This window comes from Terrapene carolina, unplaced genomic scaffold (assembly GCF_002925995.2).
Source record: "Terrapene carolina triunguis isolate 2854851 unplaced genomic scaffold, T_m_triunguis-2.0 Scaffold233, whole genome shotgun sequence".
In the NCBI taxonomy this organism is placed as follows: domain Eukaryota; kingdom Metazoa; phylum Chordata; order Testudines; family Emydidae; genus Terrapene; species Terrapene triunguis.
The window spans coordinates 11,616,641-11,625,013 of NW_020664584.1; positions in this window are offsets into that span (position 1 = coordinate 11,616,641).

Genomic DNA, 8,373 nt, shown 5'->3' on the forward strand with positions numbered 1-8,373 from the left:
TTTTCCCTGCTGGTTGCAATGGCGGGAGACTCTGCTCCTGCCCCTACCCCCGCCACTGGCCCTGCTCCCGCCATTGCCCATGCTCTTGCCCCTGCCCCGCTTTCTTCCTCTGCCCTGTTGCCCCCGCCCGCCCCAGTGGCCAGCCCTTCGGCTGGCCCTGCCCTGGACACCGCCGCTGCCACGGCTGCCCCTTCCACCAGCAGGAAGGGCCAAGGGAGAAAGAAGGGCAAAGGCCCCGCCCGTGGAACCAAGCCTCCTGCGGGCGGGGCCGCAATCCCCGCCGCGGCCCCGACTCCGGCCGCGGCCCCTCCCTCTCCTGCTGTCCCTTCCATCAGCTCTGGAGGCGCTCCATCTCGAACCCCCAGAGCGTACGCCCAGGTGGCTGCCGCCACCCCGCGCGCCACTGCGCCATCCGCCCCGACCGCCGCCTCTGGACCCGTCCCCGGTGGCCTGGGCCCCTTCCCCTCGCTAACTAGGAGGCATGGAGTCCGTTGCCACCTGGTGCCTGCCTCGCCCCACATTGAGACCTACGTGCGGGCGTTGGCGAGGGTGGTGGGGCCCTCAGCCATCGTGGCGGCCTCCAAAATGTATGGGAAGGCCGTGTTCTTCCTGGCGTCGGAGGCCGCCGCGCAGGAGGCGGTGGAAATAGGCCTGACGGTAGGGGGCGTGTTTGTTCCTTTGGAACCCTTGGAGGACCTGGGCGTACGGGTGGTCTTGACCTCCGTCCCGCCCTACCTCCCCAACGCCGCCCTGTTGCCAGCCCTCTCCGCCCTGGGGAAGCCTATTTCAGTTATAAGCCCTCTTTCGTTGGGCTGTAAGGACCCCGTCCTCCGTCACATCCTGTCTTTCCGCCGGCAGGTCCAGCTCCAACTGCCGCCGGCGGCGGGTGTCGGAACGGCGCTCGAGGGGTCCTTCCTGGTGCCCCACCAAGGGGCCCGCTACCGGGTCCATTATTCGACGGGGGAGGCCCGGTGCTTTCTCTGCCGCGTGCCGGGACATGTCCGGAGGGACTGTCCCCTGGCCCGGCCTGGAGGAGCGTCCGGGACCCCCGGGGCCCGGGAGAGTGCCGGCCCTGTCATCGCCGGCGACCCTGGCGGTTCGGCCACTGCTGCTGCCGCCGTCCCTCCTCCTTCTGCCGCTTTCCCCGCTCTGGCCGCGGAGACGGCCGAGCGGGCGGGCCTTGCCGTCGCCGACCCTGGATCGGCGGGGCGTGTGGAGGTAGGGGCGGGGCAGCTTCCACCGGCCGCGGGGTCGGGCCCGCCCCAGGGGGAGGGTTCGCCCTTGCCCTCTGGCCCTTCGCCCCTGCCACCCCGAGCCCCGAACTTACTGCCCTTGCCCTCTGGCCCCGTCCCTGCTGACCGGCCCTCCACCTCCTCTTCCACCACAGAGGGCTGGGTGACCGTCCGGGGAAAGCGCAGCGCCCGAGGGTCGCGGGCTCTCTCCCTCCCCTCTGATGAGGAGGGAGAGCAGACCCCCCGAAAGATATTGCGGGGGGCCGACGTTGCTAGTGCTTCCATCGCGCCCCCGGACGGTACCCAGCAGGAGGCGCTGGCCATGGAAACTGTGGACGCCGTGGCAGCGGCTGGGGAAACTCCTGTCCCTATCGTTGAGCCCGCACCTGAGGAGGCTTCGGTAGCGGTTCTCCCGGCCCCTGCTCCAACCGAGTCCCCCGCCGCCGCCGATGTTGCCAAGGCGGCCTTTGTCTCCGTGACTAGCGGGGAGGTCGCCGGGGCCGAGGGGACCGCTTTCGCCTCCTTCTTTGATGAGATTGAGGCCCTGGGTTTGACCCCAGTTACCCAGGGGGAGGACAACCTTCCACCAGCGGGCCCCGATCCGAGCGCTGACTCAGTCCCGGGCCCCCCTCCTGCTCCCGGTCCTGTTGCCCCCGATTTAGTTTTGGGGGAACCCTTGGCCCTACCTGCCAGCCCGGCCGCGCCTGCCATCTCGTGCGCAGCCGCCGAGCCCCTTGGGGTGACGGCTGTTGCTGAGCAGCCGGTTTCTACCCCCGATCCCGCCCTTTCCACACTTCCTGCCCCTGAGGCTTCCCCAGTTCCTGCTGCCTCCGTCCCCTTGGATGCAGACCCTAGCCAGGGGGAGCCGCACTCTAGCGGTTTGGCAGCAGGGGATGGGGAGCTTGTTTCTGTCCTTGATCTTGTTCCCTCTCCTGCTGTCCCCGAGGTGTCTCTTCCTGCCACCTCTGGGTTCACCGCCGCCCCCGGGGTTGTCGCATTTTCGTTGCCTGCTGACGACCCTCGGGGGACGGCTTTCGTGTCTCCCCTTCCCGCCACTCTTGGGGCTGTGTTGTTCCCTCAGCCGCCCTCCCCTTTGCCGGGGACAGAGACGGGCGGCCCGGCGCAGCGGCGCCGGAGCTCGGCCCCTTGTTTGTCCGAGGGCCGCGAGGACCCTTCGGGGGCCCTGCCGGAGGATGGCAGCGGCTTGGCCGCTGCCTCCCCCTCCGCGCTGCGGGATGAGCTGCGCCTCTTTCTCTCGGATACCCGTGGTTCCCAGGGTAGGGTGCAGCTCGCCCTTCGGCGCTGGGGGGACTTCCATCTCGTCCTCCAGGCTCTGGAGGCACTTTTGGGGGAGGGGCGGGGGTCCGATCGGCGAGACTTCGCGGCCTACCGGCGGGCCCGCAGGTTCCGCGACTCCTTGTTGACCTACGGAGTCGAAAATGGGATCTTGCGGGGCCCGCTGGAGGCTGTCGATCCCTCTGCCTGTGAGGATTTGCCCCAACCCTCGATATGACAGTCACCACCTTTGCATCGTTGAACGCCCGGGGCTGTAGGGTGGGTCTCCGCAGGTGCCAGGTGCTCTCCTTCCTTCGGGAGGGGGGTACTCTGTGATTTTCCTGCAGGAGACCCACACGGCTCCGGCCCTCGAGGCTCGCTGGCGGCTGGAGTGGGGAGACGGGGTTTATTTTAGCCACCTCAGCGCCCACTCGGCTGGGGTGGCCACCCTGTTCTCCCCGGGGCTGCGGCCTGAGGTGCTAGGGGTTGCCGAGGTAGTGCCAGGCCGCCTACTGCACGTCCGGGCCCGTGTGGAAGGGCTGGTTTTAAATTTGGTCAACGTTTATGCCCCGAACAAGGGCCCGGACCGTGTGCCTTTCTTTCAGAGGGCGGCGGCCTTCCTCCGCACTCTGGATCCTTGCGAGTGCCTGGTCCTGGGCGGGGACTTTAACACCACCCTCGAGGACCAGGACCGCTCCGGGATTGAGTCTTCCCAAGCGGCCGCGGGCGTCCTCAGGGAGATCGTAGACCATCACTCCCTGGTGGACGTCTGGCGCGAGCACCACCCGGACGACGATACCACCTTTACCTACGTCCGGGTGGAGGACGACCGGTCGCACCACTCCCGGTTGGACAGGATTTATTTGTCCCGCTTTCATCTGGCGCAGGCCCATGCCTCCAGCGTCCGGCCAGCCCCGTTCTCGGATCACCATTTGGTGTCCGTGACGGCCTCTCTCAGTTCTGAGCGGCCAGGGCCGGCCTATTGGCATTTTAATAATAGTTTGCTGGAGGACGTGGACTTCGTGGCTACCTTCCGGGAGTTCTGGCTGACCTGGCGGGAGCAGCAGCGCGCCTTTCCCTCGGTGCGGCGGTGGTGGGATGTGGGGAAGGTCCACGCACGGCTCTTCTGCCGGAACTACGCCCGGGGCGCCAGCCGGCGGAGGAGTGCGCTGATGGGGCAGTTGGAGCGGGAGGTCTTGGAGCTGGACAGGCGTCTGGCCGCCAGCCCCGAGGATCCACCCCTCTGTGAGGCGTACCGGGAGAAGCGGGAGGAGCTCCGGGCCCTGGAAGACCACCGGGCCCGGGGCGCGTTCGTTCGATCCCGCATCCGTCTCCTTCGGGAGATGGATCGCGGCTCCCGCTTCTTCTATGCCCTGGAGAAAAGGAGGGGGGCCAAAAAGCACGTCACCTGCCTCCTGGCGGAGGACGGCTCCCCCCTCACGGATCCGGAGGAGATGCGTGGAAGGGCCAGGGCCTTCTATGCTGCTCTTTTTTCCCCGGATCCGACCGACGCCGAGGCCCGCAGGGTGCTCTGGACCGGGCTCCCGACGGTCAGCGAGGGCGACCGGGACCGGCTGGAGTTGCCTCTCTCCTTGGCCGAGTTCTCGGAAGCCCTCCGGCTCATGCCTACCAACAAATCGCCGGGCATGGACGGGCTGACCGTGGAGTTCTACCGCGTGTTCTGGGATGTCCTCGGCCCAGACCTCGTCACCGTCTGGGCTGAGTCCTTGCTAAGCGGGGTCCTCCCTCTCTCGTGCCGGCGAGCCGTGCTCGCCCTGTTGCCGAAGAAAGGGGACCTTCGCGATTTACGGAATTGGCGTCCCCTCTCGCTCCTCAGCACGGACTATAAGGTCGTAGCGAAGGCTATCTCGCTGCGACTGGGGTCCGTGCTGGCGGCCGTGGTCCATCCCGACCAGACCTACACCGTCCCGGGCCGGAGCATCTTTAATAACCTATACCTGGTCCGTGACCTTTTAGAGCTAGGGCGTAGGGATGGTCTGTCGTTCGCCCTCCTGTCCCTGGACCAGGAGAAGGCGTTCGACAGGATGGACCACGGGTATCTCCTGGGCACCCTGCGGGCTTTCGGCTTCGGGCCCCAGTTTGTAGGCTTTCTCCGGGTGCTGTACGCTGAAGCGGAGTGTTTGGTCCGGCTCAACTGGGCCCTGACCGAGCCGGTCAGCTTCGGGCGGGGAGTGCGTCAAGGGTGCCCCCTCTCGGGCCAGCTGTACGCTCTAGCGATCGAGCCCTTCCTCTGCCTCCTCCGTCGGAGGATGGCGGGGTTGGTGCTTCGGGAGCCGGAGATGCGGCTGGTCCTGTCGGCGTATGCCGACGACGTGCTCCTCGTGGTCCAGGACCCAGAAGATCTGGTGCGGGTGGAGGCCTGCCAAGCCGTTTATTCGGCGGCCTCCTCCGCCCGGGTTAACTGGGTCAAGAGCTCAGGCCTGGTGGTCGGGGACGGGTGGCAGGCCAGCTCCCTCCCGCCCGCGCTTCAAGCCATCCGGTGGAGCGCGGGTCCGCTGCTCTATCTTGGCGTTTATCTTTCCGCCACGCATCCTTCTCCGTCGGAGAACTGGCAGGATTTAGTGGCCAGAGTGAGTGGGCGGTTGCGGAAATGGACTGGACTGCTCCGGTGTCTCTCCCTGCGTGGGAGAGCGCTGGTGCTGAACCAGCTCATTCTTTCCATGCTCTGGCACCGCCTCAACACCCTGAGCCCGGACCCGGAGATCCTGGCCAGGCTCCAGAGGATGGCCCTGGAGTTTTTCTGGCCGGGACTGCACTGGGTCGCTGCAGGGGTTCTGAGTCTCCCCCTGGAGGAGGGGGGACAGGACCTGGTCTGCCTTCGTAGCCAGGTCCATGTTTTCCGCCTCCAGGCCCTGCAGCGGCTCCTTTATGGTGCAGGTAGTCCGGCATGGAGCACGTTAGCGCATGCCTTCCTCCGCCGCCTCCGAGGACTCCGATACGACCGGCAGCTCTTTTTCCTTCACCCGAGAAGTCTTCCGCGAGACCTCTCGGAGCTGCCGGTCTTCTACCAGGACCTTCTCCGGACCTGGAAGCTTTTTTCAGCGACCAGGTCCACTGTGGCCACCGAGGGCGCGGATCTCCTCGCGGAGCCCCTGCTGCACAATCCCGATCTCCGTGTGCAGGTGGCGGAGTCTCCCTCGGTGAGACGGAGGTTGGTCCTGGCGGAAACCACCAGGGTCGGAGACCTCCTGGACTACGCCAGAGGGGACTGGGTGGATCCCCGCGCGCTTGGTCGGCGCATGGGGCTCTCCACCCTTACAACCCCTCTGCGTGTACTCCGGGAGGTGGGCGCTGCATTGTCTCCTCCCTCTCTTGAATTCCTGTGGAGGGCCCTACGGGAGGGCGTTCCCCGCCCACCCCTCACCCCAGGCCCTCCGGATCTTTTTATTGGGCCCCTGTTCCGCGAGCCCCCCCGGCTCCCCCGATCCCATAACCCGAACCGGCTGCACGCTTTGCAGCCGGTCCGGTTTCGAACCGCGCCTAGAGACCACCTGTACACGCTCGTGCTCCACACGTTACATTTTCTTACCCTCGTGTCCCGCCCCGATACCAAATGGCGGGACTATCTACTACCTGTGGAGGGTGAGAATCCCCGGTGGGCCAGTCTTTATTCCACCCTGGTTCCACGGCCCGCTGGGGACATTGGATGGCGGCTCCTTCACGGAGCCGTGAGCACGGGCGTGTACTTAGCGCGGTTCACCCCCATTCCCGAGGCCTGCCCATTTTGCGGCCTACGGGAGACCCTGGCGCACGCATACCTCGAGTGCGCCAGGCTGCAGCCCCTGTTTCGGCTCCTCCAGAACCTCTTGTTGAGGTTCTGGCTGCACTTTTCCCCGCACCTGTTTATTTATGCACACCCTATCCGTGGCCCCACGAAGTCGCGGGACCTCCTCGTCAACCTCTTCCTGGCCCTAGCTAAACTCACCATCTATAATACCAGGGAGGCGATGTTGAACGAGGGGGTGCTCTGCGACTGTGGGGCCTACTTCCGTAATTTTTTGGTTTCACGTCTCCGGGCGGAGTTCCACTGGGCAGCATCCGCTGGCTCCCTTACCACCTTTGAGGAGCAGTGGGCGCTGTCCGGGGTTCTTTGCTCGGTGTCCCCATTTGGTTCCCTGATTTTGAACCTTTAACCGTCACCTCACTTCCTGTTTTTTTTTATTAGTTGTCCCAAGGAATTACTTGGTTTCTGGGTCCAGTGGTCCCTCCCGCTAGGCTGGGGGAGGGGCCTTTAGCAGTGGGCGGGTAAGCCCGCCCACTTCCCGGTCAACCAATATGAAGTCACTACAAGCACCCACCAATTTTTCACCGTGGGTGCTCCAGCCCCAGAGCACCCACGGAGATGGCGCCTATGGTAACACCGACAGACCCTGGCTGTCGGCGGGGGGGATCGAACCTGGGAACTCAGTGCATGAGCCTCTACTACATGAGCTAAAAGCCATATAGCTATTAGCTAAGGCTGTAGAGCAGATTCATTAATCTCTCTCTAAGTGGTCTCGGTGCCACTAGATGGGACAGAACACCACACCCAGAAGGTGTGTGGGTTACACTAACACGGACTTTTTATCACGCCTGGGGAAAAGCAATGACACCAACCCTGAAAACCAGGAGCTGAACTTGAGTGGGGACTGTCTAGTGCAGTGGCACCAGAACAGGGTGGGCCGGAGGGCCATGGCCCACTGACTTTTCGCCATGGCAACCCCACCCCCTTCCACTCCTCTTTCCCCCCCATGTCCCCAGCCCGCCTCCTGGACTCCCTGCCCAGGGCAGATGGAGGGTCCGTGCCACAGCTTCTTACAGCTGCCCGCGCGGCTCTTACCATGGCTGAGCTGCAGCTCTGCCCCCTGGATGGAGCCAGGTAGGGGTAAGAGCAGTGCCGCGTGAGCAGCTGTGGGGAGCCCGGGTCCCTCCACCTGCGACACTGGCAGCGGACTGCTTTTGGCCCCTGGGTGGGTGGGGGGGCTGGGTTCCCCAGCCCTGCGTCAGCTTGGCTGGGGCCAGGGCTTCTGGGGGAAGAGAAGGGGAGGAGCCTCCAGGGGAAGAGGGGGGGTGGGGCCTCGGGGGGGCCCTGGCCCCCCACTTTTGGGAAGGCTCTGCCGCCCTTGTAGTGAGGTGGAGTGACCTACTGGAATTCAATAGGAGCCAGAGTGGGAGGAGTCACTTTGTGATCCCTGGTGGGCGGAGCCAGGTCGGGCTTGCCCCTCCCACCGGAAGCCAAGGGGCAGGACAGGAAGTATAAAAGAGAGCCTCTAACCCAGTTGAGTTTGAGCCAGGGAAGGGAGCAGGCATTTCCAGGCTGCTGTGCTCTGCAGCATCCTGAAACTGTCTGCTCCCTTCCCTGGCTCAGACTGACCAGTGCTGAATCCATGATCCACCATGCCCTGCCCCTAGAAGAGACTGACCAAGGTGAAGAGCTGCCAGGTCTGCTGCTTGCTGCATATCCTGAGGAGACAGAGGATGCCTGTGGAGTGCAGGTACCCAATAAGGGGATTGTAGGAAGTGGCCCTAGGAAACCAGACTTCAGTCCAGTTGGATTGTTGCTTGAATCTATGTCTGTGTGTTTTGGGTGGATCACTGCTGACCCAATGGTGGAATACTCTGACACTGTTAGGGCCCTGGTCTGCAACCTGGTGGAGTAGGGGGGCCTGGGTCCCCCTACCCCTTTGTTGCCAACCCAACCCTGGGGTGGCAGTCTCCCCACCTTAGGCCAAAAGGCCTGTATTTGTCTGCCGTCTGCTAGAGCTAGGATGTCAGATTGTTTGTTGGCCCTGCCTTATAGCCAGCACTGTTGTTGGGGACCCCCCCTAGGCATAGCTACCAGGTAACTCGGGAGAGTGGAAGACCA